Source organism: Aythya ferina, assembly GCF_964211825.1.
Source record: "Aythya ferina genome assembly, chromosome: 1".
Lineage (NCBI taxonomy): Eukaryota > Metazoa > Chordata > Aves > Anseriformes > Anatidae > Aythya > Aythya ferina.
Genome location: NC_140296.1, coordinates 90,572,253 through 90,585,287, shown reverse-complemented (window position 1 = coordinate 90,585,287; position 13,035 = coordinate 90,572,253). Strand labels below are relative to the sequence as shown.

At 40.6% G+C, this 13,035-nt stretch overlaps 1 long non-coding RNA gene across 7 annotated transcripts; it reads right to left on the bottom strand.

The window, feature by feature from the left end:
* Nucleotides 1-4,056: 4,056 nt before the first annotated feature.
* Nucleotides 4,057-11,311, bottom strand: LOC311429836. Of its 7 annotated transcripts, none has more exons than XR_014688393.1 (5): nt 11,068-11,311; nt 10,820-10,882; nt 8,402-9,505; nt 8,158-8,325; nt 4,057-4,206 (listed from the first exon to the last, which is right to left on the bottom strand). It is a non-coding gene; the product is annotated as an uncharacterized lncRNA (long non-coding RNA). The 7 variants fall into 7 exon arrangements; XR_014688396.1 differs by lacking the exon at nt 4,057-4,206 and adding an exon at nt 9,681-9,723 and having other exon boundaries at nt 7,330-8,325; XR_014688397.1 differs by lacking the exon at nt 4,057-4,206 and adding an exon at nt 9,681-9,720 and having other exon boundaries at nt 7,330-8,325.
* Nucleotides 11,312-13,035: the final 1,724 nt, after the last annotated feature.

The following is a 13,035-nucleotide window of genomic DNA, read 5'->3' as shown; positions in this document are numbered from 1 at the left end:
CAAAATGGTCAACTTTCAGGCTTCGACAGTAAGAGGGTCATGCAGCATTCATCATTAATAAGGGCGGCAATACAAGATGACTAAAATAAATTGCCCCAAGTTTTTCTCAATTATACCATTTTGTTGTCATTCACAAAGATTCCTGCTGCTTAACACTTTATGGAATTAAATAAACAACTCACACGGAGGAGAAAATAATATCCTAACTGACAGACAGATTTTTTGGAAAATCTTTCAAACCCTCATACTGCAGTTAGAGGAAGGAAAAACTGAACAACAGAGCAGACAGTGCACTTGATGTTAAAGCCATCCTGTGAGGTGCCCCTCTACTTTTTTACCTCTGTTTTCTCACTCTGTGAACCAGTTCATTTGTAGTTTCCTGTCACTGTCTCACAAACATTCAGGAATACCATCAACTTTAAAGTTCACATGCAGTAGCACAAGCAATGCAAATATGCTTGCCACCCTGCTGGCCAGCAGCCCAAACCCACACAGAGATTACCATACCAAAAAAAAAAAAAAAAAAAAAAAATGTTCTGTCAAGATAAAATTATTTCAGAACCCTGCATTCTACACATATATCAGCATATTACAGTTTATTATAAATCAGATAATTATTTTCTTTTCTATGCTCTATGTGGAAATGAAATTATTCTCTCTGGTATTAAAGATTTTTTCCAGCTTTACTTGATTCTGATAAATCAGATGATTTCTCCTGCAAGCACCCAGGCAATCAAAGGCATTGTCCTGCAATTTATTATTATAAACAGTTTATTATTATAAACTGTTGTACAGGCAGCACTTCTACCATTTCCTTATATTGTAGTCTCTCTAAATTAGTGGTTCTTTTTTATTGTTATTATTATTTTTATTTTTTTATTTATTTATTTTAAACTGCTGCCTACTTTTAGGCACTTTCCTAGTTAGAAGATTCTCCTGTATCACAAGGACATTAGACATAATTTTGACCACAGTGAAAAGGATGTATTCCAGGAATAAATACAGTGAAACAGTGAAGTCAGACAAAAGATCTGCCTGTATGAGATCAGAAATAGACCCATCGTTGTTGCTAATTAAATTGGCTTCGACTTGCATTGTCTTCTCTTACAAGGGAGGTGCTAGGCAAAATGCCCACGTGTGCCTTTATGTTTCAGAGTTGCCTTGAAGGATTTCTACCAGTTCCTGTGGAAAACATTAGTTAACCACAATAATAAGGAAGGCAGAGGCTGCAAACAAAAGCAGGTTGGGTTGATGAAGTTTTTTACCACTTGCATTTCAACTCAAAAATTTCAGTCCCATCAGAGATTCTTATTATAAATCAGTTTGGCAAACTATCAGGCTTTAAAATCAATTACACTAAATCAGAAGCCGTGCTTACAGATAATGCATGAAGGGGCACCCTTGCACAGCAATGACCTTTTAAGCTGCCACAAGCCAGTTTCCACTACTTGGCAAAGTATCCTCCCACAATGCTAAGTGAATTATATTAAACCTATTTCAGTCTGTTATCGAGTATATAACGGGAGAGCACTGCTGAGGGAAAATCCTCTTATCCTTCTTTGGAAAGGAAAAACACAACCCACCTGACAAAGCTGTTGTTTAACCCATGTCTGTACTACACATCCCCTCCTCTTTAAGGAAGAGGTACAATAAAGAAACATGAAATTTTAATCCAAGCTTCCCTCGCAGTTTTAATACCAATAAATTACAAGTTTTCAAATAAAAACAGCAGCATACTGGGTGATCATCAGCCCGTGTAGAGAAGGGACCATTAGCAGATGATACTTAGGATAGCAAAAACTCAAAACTGATAAAAATTATAATCTGCACGACCTCGTGAAGCACCGTTAGTTTCATGAGAGATTATCTGATGATTCCTTGTCATTTCCATGGTACACAGGGATTTATAGCCCAGACAGAGACTGAGCACCACCCCTACAGAGCGTGATCTTTATGCTGACGCATGTGGCACAGCAAGCACTGAGGGGTGAGCGGGGGGAGCCAGGACAGCCAGAAACACAGCGGTAGGTTACTTGTCATATGCTCTGCTATATGCAGATGGTTCAGCAGTTTTGCAGGGGGGTGATTTGCTGTTCTTAAAAATCAAGTCATTTGTGCCAGAGCTGTGCATGCCCCTGCCTTGAGCATGGGGAAAAGAGGTGAAGCACAGGGCACAGGGACTGATAGCAGAGTACCAGAGGTGGGGTGCTGAAAAGCAGGGCCCACAATAAGAGAGGGCAGTTACAGCTCATATATGGATCACAGCAACAAATTGAACAAAAGAGAGCAGTAGTGCTAACTCATCAATAACTGCAGTGACAGGAACAAAATTTCTCACTAAAATATATATATATATTTATATATATATAATATATATATATAAATATATATATATATATTTATATATATATATATATATATATATATATATATATATCAGCATGCAAACAGGCACGTACTCCAGCAGCAGTGCAGTGGGATGGCTTGTAGCACTGTGGAGAAGCATCACAGGCACCAGAACAAGGCCAGGCCCCCAGGCTGAGAAGGCCCAGGAGAACCTTGCTCACCATCACTCTTTTCTAGATTATACAGGGCTCCTGGAGAACTCCCTGCACCAGAGACCCGCCAGGGAAAGTGCACACACAGACAAGCATTGAGGCCCAAGGGCTAGGGCAGATCTGCATGCTGAAGACCACAGGGAACAGCTGGCACTTTGCCATCCCCACCTTTGGGGGAATGGCTTCTGTTGGAGGTCCGTGTTTTGTCACTATGCCTGCGAGCAGCCATCATCATCTACAAGCACGGAAGGAGATTAAGTCCTCACAGCAAACACACCTCTATAGGATGCCTCATATTTTTATTTATTTTTTTTCTTGGCTCAGCACAGCCTGTTGCACCAAGCACACACAGAAAGACAAATTGCCTATGCCAGAGATGGAGCAGCAGAACAATGGTAAGGGAAACATGAAGAGAGCAGGAGAGACACACTGAAGACACACGATCAATAAGGAGGATAAGAAAAGCAGCCAGACTTTGCAGTCCAGCCACTAAACCCTTCAGCTTCTCCTCTTGGCACCTTCAGTTTACTTTTCAGCTTTTAGACAGAAAAATGTGTTTATCTCTGTGCGGCTGGGAAACTGGTGAGCAAGAAATATGCCTGTCTGGCTACAGAAAGGCAGATGTATTATGCACCCTGAAGACAAGGCAGCCAGATGAATTGCAGCACCTCTGTCTCAGGCCGTACAATCAGAGCAACTTGTTTGTGTGTGCAGGGGTAAGACTCAGGGAGTTTGAGGAAGCCTTTTTTACTTGATATCAAACATCATTTCTGTTTAGACTACAGGATAAAATCCTCACAGTGCTGCTAACTGTCACTGTGTTTTGACAATCAGAATTCTGCTGTTTTGGGAGGCACTTTGAAAAAGGAATAACTGAGACAAGAATCAATATTCAGTGCTGTATCAGTAACCCTCCATAAATACAGCTGTATGCCATAGCTCTGGCTTACTGCAGCAAGTAAAACAGACTTCAGCTTCTCGGGTGCCTCCAAGGCCATCGTGATGGCAATGCCAGTACTTACGCTCAGCCTTTAGGTTCCCATGGGTGACAGGAATCCTGCAAAGGTGAATTACTCAGTCTGCAGATCATTCATGAACAAGCAGTAATGGAACTGAAGCGTGTCTCCAACCAGGGCTTTAAATCTATGCTGAATACAGCGTGCTCCTAGAAAGAGTGAGAAAAGAAAGTAAGGAGGAAGGGGTGGAGGGGAGAGGGGGGAAAAAAAAAAAAAAGAAAAAAAAGAAAAAAAAAGACCATCTTTTGTGTAGGTGGGAAATTAGCAATAACTGCAAAAAGGGTTCTGGAAAAATTGGTAGATGACAAAGAATGACAGGGAAACACCTTAATGTGCAGCTCAATCAACCACTTTTCACCAGGCATAACGAGAGGCTGTGCAAGATGTTTAAAGTTATACTGAACAACAATTATAATACTGGAGATGTTGCTTCCATTTCAAAACTAAACAAAAAAAGCAGAGGCAACCTTCATCTCCTTGCTATAGTCAAGGCCTTTCAAGATTTAGGATAGATCTGGGTCATCTCAGTAAGGGAGCTGTTGTACTTGTTCAGTCATCCCAGGCTTCCTTTGTTTTATAGGTTCCCAGAGCATAGCAGAGACATCATTGCCATTCCTATACCTGTCTCCCAGCTGTAAGGAGAAGAGACATTATCAGAGGAAAGCAGGCATGGCAGGGCATCCCTAGGACCAACTAATTTGAGCTTCTGACAACATAAATTAGCACAGTTTAAGTGAGAATGTGACCAGCCTGAATTTGTAGAGTACATCAAGCAGCAATTGTCCTATGTAGTCAAAGTCAATGGAAATGACAGATTAATAATTATTGCTCTATCCCATGCTTCAGTCATAAAGCAACCCACTAAATCTTGCTAAATTATCTGATTATACAGAATATCGTGTCACAGTTCACCATATGCTTTCTTTTGTATTTTAATGGTGGCGCTATGCCTAACAGCATTCCCGGGTCCACCGATTTCACCCCTTCCCCTCACTCAAATCTCAGTCTTCCCATCCCAATCGCTTGATGTTTCCTTCTTTTTTTTATTGTCTGAAGAATAGCACTTAAGGTTCATGACTGAATAGCCCACTGAGCAGCCTCATTAGGGGTAGTACCTGGCAGAATAACTGAATATAGTACATTGCTTCACATGCTGAAGCCATTTGATCAGAATTTGATTGTCTTTTTTTTCTTTTTTTCTGTAGGAAAAAGCCATTTCATCCAAACCTGCATGTTTTGTAAGCTGTCAGGCTATGACAAATATTTTGTTTAAAAATAAAGAACTAGCTTTCTTCAGTCTCCCCTTTCTAATGGAATTTTGAGCTTGGAATGTGAAAATTGGAAGAAGGAAAAAAAAAACGGAGTCAGAACAAAATGTTTCCGGTGCAAGAGAAAATGCCTTGATTGGCCTGAGTATTTAGTACTTGTGCCTAACTTGTGCCTAATCAGTATTATTTCTATTTTTTTTTTCAGAAGAGAAAGAGATCACCTGATCAGCTCTTTTTAAAGTGACATACTCATAACACGGTTAGAGTGTCATCTGCAAATGTCATCTGCATTTTGGGACAAGTTTTAAAAAATTTATAACAATTATTAAAAAATAGATAACCATTGTAGAAGATACTGACGTTCTTGGGTTTTCCTATGTCTTCACATTAATGTAACTGCATTAATTAAAATCTTAGTCCTGCAATTTTAAGATCTTCATACACGGTTTGTGTGGCTTACACTCACAGAGAAAAGCATGGATGATTAGCAAGTTGAAAACCAAAGAAATCAGAGAAGCATTTTTAGGGATCATGTTACTCATGGTGTCCAGTTCCAGGAGGATTCAGTAATATAAAGTAATATTTATTATCTAACACAAAAAGGCCACCTGTAGCTAATTAATGACAGGTTCGCACACTCCAAAGCATCCTGCCACTGATTCCCGAGGAAACCTTCACATTAATCAGATCAAAATAGTTATGATGCTAAAGGACTATCTGGTAACATCATGCAAGGCCTGGGAGAGTATTACTGCAGTCAGTGCTCACAGCTGCTAACACGGTGGAGGAGCCATCCCAGTGGGGCCCCGTGTAAGTGTGACTGATTTGCCAACCTCCACCTGACCTTGGCAGAGCATCACTGGGGTCACACGCAGCCTGCACAAACATACTGCTGGCACGAACAACCCTGCTGTCTATTTGGCTTCCCGGGTAAGGTTTCTCCATGTACTAAGAAAATACTTTAAACAACACTGTCAGGAGGAGGAAAGGGAGAGGGCAGGTGAGGCAGACAGCTCACCCAGTGCATGAATGAAGCTGCATCCTTCCTAGACAGGCTGCTTGCCATTACGTTGGCAAACTTGATACAAATACTCTTTACACCCTGAATAATTCAGCAGATGAATTTAACACCAAAACCTCTGGCAGCAGATCAGTCTGGGATTACATCATCAGTAAAGAGAATTAAGTGTGCCTTCATTTTCTGCAAGACAAAAATGTCCATCTGTTTCTCTTTGTTATTAATTTTTGCTTGTAAGTAGAATACACTGCTATGTATTAATTAAATGCATATGACTGGCTAATAAATCTATTACAAACTACTCTCATGATGCCTGTCTCTTCATTAAGAAGAGACGGAGAACGTATAAGAGAAGGACATTTTACAATAAATCACAGATTGATGAGAACTAAGCTATGTAGCACTACAGAAAATGCCAGGGGCAAGAGGAATTCCACCAATATTTCAGTTTTCTATTATTTACCATTGTTCCTCATGCAGCCTCACAGGAGGACATCTTCCTCTCCCTTATTCTGCAAATATAAGCAGCAGCAATTTCCTCCCCCCGCCAACAAGCACAGGGAGATAAAGCCAATCAGTGTTGCTACTAACATAATTCTGTGAACTGGTGAGTTGAGTGAAGATGCACTAAAAAAACAAGAGAGCCAACACGCCTCCCATGTTGTGCTGCCCCTTGGGTTTGAGTGCTTTGCCCATGACCACACACCGCTGACCTGGAAACTGAGATAAGAACCTGAGAGGAATCAGGGATTGAACCTCTCATGTTAGCCAGGCTGGTGTAACCTACTGCTGCTCGACATACTGAGGACCTGGCCATCATAGGGTCTGCCTGGTTTGGGCTATTGTTCAGGGGGGTAACTTGGAATAGAAGTGGAAGCAATTCTTAAAAGGTCAACAGACATTTGATAAAGTGAGGGGGGAAAAAAAAAAAGTATGAAAAGCAACAACAACAAAACACATATATTACAAGAGAATCCAAATAAAGTCTGATGCTTGCAAGAATTCCATGATTTTCTAACCAAATTAGGGAAAAAGTGTCTTTTATGGGCACTCTTTCAAGTCTTTATTACATATCAGCATATGGTGTTACAGAAATTGGAAGACAGAGCAGCTTCTGCTGGTATTGAAGATCTCAGTGATAGTTTTTCTTTACTAATATACTGATTTCAATAGAAAGAGTGATGAACTACCACAGACTATTCATTGTGACAATGTCTAGGAACATAGCACCTAAGAACAGGCAAAAAAAACCAAGGTTATTAGCAAAGAAAAAAAGCATATTCTACAGCATATGTGGAAATGGAAAACATAGTAACACATTGCAAGTGATAAAACTACATACATTTTTAGTGGAACTGCTTTAAACAATATAAGTAAATAATTTCTTAGTGAAAAGATACATATAAAAAAAAAAAAAAGAGAGAGAGAGAGAGACACTTCATTTCAAACTGAAATGAATCCTGCACAGGATATTCAACTTTCACTTGAGGGAAATTAAAAAAAAAAAAAAAGTCCCTAAACTTTTCTGAACCACGTGGGAAACAGAAGTTGTTGATATTTTGGCTCTTTATCACTTTCTGAAAGACTATTGGAGATAATCCCCCATGGGTACATAAGCCCTTTCAGAGTTGAGGCCACCTCCCTCCTTCCCACTTCATAGTTCTCAGTCTTTTAAGTTATAAATTGTGTTCTTAGAAGTCGTAACTTGGTAGCACAGGAGTTAAGCAGATGAGTGAAAGTAATTAAGCAAATTACACAGTTTCTTGAGGAAAAAAGCTTAGCCTAATGGGAGTGCTCATCAGAGAGCTAATATTTAGATAGCAAAAGTTACAACTACACAGAAGAATAACAAATGAAGAGTAAAGTAACAGCACAATAATTAGTTGTATTCTAGCAATTACTTCAGAATTCCCTAAGAGGTAGCATTGATTAAAGTTATTTTTATAAGTATATTAGTAGTAAACCTTGGAAAAAAAAATCTTGCCAGGTTTTTGTTGATGATTCAAGGGAACTAGAAAACTAGGGAAATCACATTTCATTTCTTAATGAAATGAGAAGAAAAATATACAGAAAGGGTACAAGACAGCAAACAGCAAATGAAGGAACAGATTAAGGCAAATAGAATCCTATATCATGTAGGCAATGCCAGAATATATTACATTATTTTTCCTCTTCCAAAGAATGAATTATAGCATATATGGGAAATGCCACCCTAGAAGCCCTGAGGTCACTTATCTATCCATTGCAGAAACGGGAGCACAGGTTTTAGCAGCATGTGCTTCTATGTCCTGTCTCACCTGGGCATCCCAGTCATCACTCAGAGGGCAGGAAGACTTCAGGCTCTTTGCCTTATTATTGGTCCTGCCCCCCAGATATGCAGACAACTGGACTCTGCACTCCCAAGAACATGTATATCTTGTCCCAAAGAAGAACAAATGGATGCCAATTCCAGATACCCTTTGAGCCTGCAGATGACAAAGCAGGAGAAATACATTATCCATTCCACAGCAGACAAAGACGCGTGCACTTAATATTTCTCACCTGAAAACTTTCAATTCAATGCCTGCTGTTGATCCTGCACTAATTTTGCTGAAGCTCATAAAATTACACCAGGGATCCATTTGGTTTTTCAGGTGGCTTATTTCCATGGTGAACATGCTGCTGTTTTCTTTGCCCTTTGAATACAATTACTGCAGTTCTCCTTGACTTTAAATCTCATTCTTTAGCACAAAGTGGACATCCAGCCTTTGATCTGTGCTTGGGCCTGTCCTGTCCTCCTCCTTGTCACACAGGTGATAGAAAGGTGCCACAGAAAGTCATAGATCAGCATAAGGAGGAGTTTTATCACCACATTCATCAGATCCCTCTCTGTCCACACACACCTGTGAGCAACGCATGTGGGGAGCAGCTCTGATGCCCACTCAGAAATCACAGAATCATTTAGTTTCCTAAAGTCCATCAAGATTATCATGTCCGACCATCCACCTGAGCTCCCAAGTCCCATCACTAAACCATGTTCCTTAGTCCTTCTGCTGAGGGCAGACCTGAGCTGACAACAGCCTCTGAGGTACAAAGCCTGGCCACAAAAGGAAAAGAGAAACCAGAACAGAGCCAGACTGGGGCACTGACCTTAGGGGAAACGTGAGTAGGAATGGGCAAAGTGACTCTTCCCCCCAGGGTACTCCTTCCTCATCAAAACAACCGGGGCAAAGCCAAATCTGGCTATGTTCATGCTCCTCCAACATAGGGCTCATCCGTTGGACAAGCAGACACCCTGCTCTTTGTCAAGCACCCTGATGCTCCTCCACCTTACTAAGTTTTGGAAGAGTCCTGCAGTGATGATGGTGTGGTATTATCACCTTTTCTGCAGCACCACGTTGTGTAGGGTGTTTGTGTTGACAGATAGCTGAAAACACAGAGTAGTCACCAAGGCTGGAGGAGCTTACTGCTGCCCAGGCTTCCCCCAATCCATCACTCTGATGCTGCAAACACACCCCAAGGTGAGACAGCACAGACCATCAGGGAACGTGGCCTGAAAGACACCATCAGGAAGGGTCAGCGAGAACACACCCTCATGGGATCTGGGACAGCCCTTTGCAGAGTCCTTTTGCCTCCTTCCTCCTCAAATCCACACACTCACCAGCACTGAAATGGAACAACAAGTGCAGAATGAATGGCAGTGCTGAAGGCTCCTCTAATTGCACAATCCCTCCCTGCCAGCCCCCACAGGCTTCCTCTGTGGAAGAGGTCTGCAGTAAATTGTGTCACTATTTTTTGCTTCCAAGAGATTTAAGATCAGGCTTTTCTCTGATTTACATACCAGTCTAAAGCCATTAACCTCCAGAAAGCAAGTCCTTCATCTGCTGGTGCAAGCAAGAGTAGAATTAGGTCATATGGACACAGACTTTTTTTTTTTTTGTATCAATGTGGAATGGCAAGAATATTTTACCTAAAATTTAAGCAGAAGCTCTCTATTCCCTCTACTGCTCTTACTTAATCAAGCACTCACATCAATGTCATAGAGCCCTGCAGTATAACCTGCAGCAATATGTAAGCTTTTGTTTGTCACGTTTGCAGTCTAAATGTCCCTGCTAGCCAGAATGTTGTTTTCCCTTGAACCACAAGTGCTCACAGCCTTCAGGGTGTTTTGTTGTTCTGCCTTGCCCCACCCCTCTCTTTTTTTTTTTTTTTTTTAAATGTCTTAGTGCCAGAACAACATTAACTAACACCCATGCACTGCAGCCATGAACTGGCCCATACCTCTCATTCTGTCTCTGCTTGCTGTCTAAATTCAGTTCTTCAGATGGTAATTTTATTTTTAAAGCACAAACGTTAGCAGCCTTATTACATGCTTCTAGACAAAGGTGGTATTAGGAATCACGCACCCTCTCCCCTTTTTTACTCCCCTCCTTCAGCATACATCAGACTGTCCAGCCCTAATAATATTTTTTTCACCTAAATCTCTAGTCCTGCTTATTTTTAAAAGGAAAACACCTGCTTATGTATTTTTCTTAACTCTCTGTTAAAAGCCCCTGCTCTTTACTTCCCCTGCAGATGCCCACTGATGAAGAGCAGTTTATGAGGTGCTCTTGCTTGATGTTCCTCTGCTGCAGAGCACAACAGGCTTGGCTTACAGAGCTCCACTTTACAGCAGTGTCTAGCAGTCATGCCACTTGATCTGCTAGAGAAAAATCTAAAACACCAGAAGATTTGTTGTTTATGAAAGACCCTTTCATAAAAAGATGTGATTCAAATCTCCACACCTTCCAACACATTCAGAAAGTGAATGAATTACTTTTGCCTTGCATGCCTCAGTTTCCCAGTAGCTGAGAGAGCAAAGCAGCATAGTAAATGTAGAAAATATACAACAAAAACTTCTCCCACCAGTCCTTACACCAGCCAAAAATAGTCTGGCTCCAGCATCTAGCTTTTAGAACTCTACTATAGACATTTTCATACCTGGAAGTTATCCACAGCAAAGTAAAATCTCTAGCCACCTGCTTGCCAGCCTGTCACATTAACCTGTTTAGATGAAACACAGTTTCTTCTAGTGGCAGCTAAATAACTGTATTTGAGCAAAAAACCATCCGGCTACTAAAAGTGCAGAAGCCCAAGACAAATAGGCACTGCATGCTTAGCTCAGCGTATACAGCAACTCCAAATCGCTGCAGCCACGCAGGTTAACTACAGGTACGCAGTAGACTTGCCTCATACAATTTTAAGACTTCTAGCATAGGCTGGCACAGAAACACTCTGAAAACAAATAAATAAAGGCCCAGAAGAATCAACCTATTGAATTCAACTGAAAGGGTTCAATCCCATTTAACTCCCTATCATTTATTTAGCTACTTCAACAACTATACTAAGAACAAGGTTCTGAAACCAAACAGCATTGTCAATACTTCCTCTAACCCACAGCAGCTAACAAAAGTACTGCCTGCTGGTTTTTTTCCATCCTATATCCTCTTACTTGATTTTTTTTTTTCCCCTTTCCAATCTTTAATACTCAGGTTTTTTTATCCTAGCTGGTTGGAGCTAATGAGACCCACCTGACCTGGCAGCTTGTGTGAGTCAGCAAAATGACTTTCCACCTCCTGACAAGGTCCAAGAGCTACAAATCTGTTATAAGGATAGGAAAACTTCACTTCCCAGGTGCTCTGGGGATTAATTAGCATTTGGAAATCATGTTTGGAGATACTCATGCACAAAGTGCTAGCAAAGTGCCTGTTTTTATTCTTGTGACCCATAATCCTGGATTAGTTGAAGCAACTAGTCAAGCAATCAACAGAATTTGTCAATGATGAGGTAATGAGTTACAGCCAGTGACATTTCTAGGACAGAAAGAATGAATTTTCTAAACAATCAGTATGTACTGCATAGAGTGAATAATTTGTAATGAATAATGTATGCAGTTAATTTAGCCTCTTTGCCAGCTTGCAGAAAGTCCACAAACAGAAGGAGAATTTCCAGACCTTATTTCAGGAATTTAAAAAGGAAAAATGTATTTTACTCTATGGACTAATTCTGAGCACTTCTCCACTTCTCCTTATGATGTGCTGGCACCTTGTGAGAGAGAGGTTGATAAAAGGGAAGATACTTTGTCCCACCTGGAACGCAAGCTGGGAGAAGACATGACCATAAAATTCTCCATCCCCACAGTATGTTCAGTCTTCATACCAAAAAAAATGGTAAAATATTGACTTAGTGGGGTTTCTGTGTTGTATGAGTGCTTGTACCTAAATCATTATGGGATCTTGGCTGACAATAGCAGAACAACTACTTCCTAAATGAAGCCATGCATAAAACAAAGTCACTTTCCAATGGATGTTTCAGAAAAACATATTTAAGCCATTTCTTAGTTGAACCCATGGCTGGCTGGTTATTTTCCAATTCGGGTCTTGGACTTCAACTGGGATTGAAATAGACACAAACAGATGTATGGCATGCCAGATTCCTGTACCAGCACTGGAGGTTATTTTGCAGAACAGGAGACATGGTGGCTTCTTCTCTTTTTGCTAATCTTGAATGTCAAAGACCTCATCTGTTAGTGATGATCTCAGCACACTATAGCAAGGCATGTGTTTTAAATCGAGTATTTAAGAAAACCGTGCTCACTTGTAAAATAAAAAATAATATATTTTTTTTAAAAAAAAGCAAAAAGAGTCATGCGAGATCAGAGGTCCCCATATTTTCCTTGATTTTTTAAGATTTCAAACTTTGGCTCAGCAGTACTGGGTTGTGAAGACTTTACACACAAGTTTGAGGAGGGTTTCAGGTAACCTAGTGGCTAAAATGGGGGGTTAACAGATGAAAACAAAATCTTGCTTTGTCATTTGTAGGTGGAGTAAATTTGCCTTCCAACATTAAAATACATAGAATATGAACGGTAAGCAATAAAATGGGCATTGTGTTGGTTCTTGCTGTCTGTACAGGTTGAGCTTGCAGGGCCTGGTACATTTTGTTTCAGGAGGCTGAGGACATCTGCCCCTGTGAGCTGGACTCGGATTCCCCTCTAATGCCCCTTAGAACTGTCATTTTTGGAAAATGTTTATTTAGAGGAAAACCAAAGAAGGGTGTATGTGTAAATGCTGCAAGGCTAGATCTCTTAAATTCTTTCAAAGAAAATTTAAGGCATTGCTTTAAAATGGCAAGAAATCAGCACAGAAAGGGGGAGA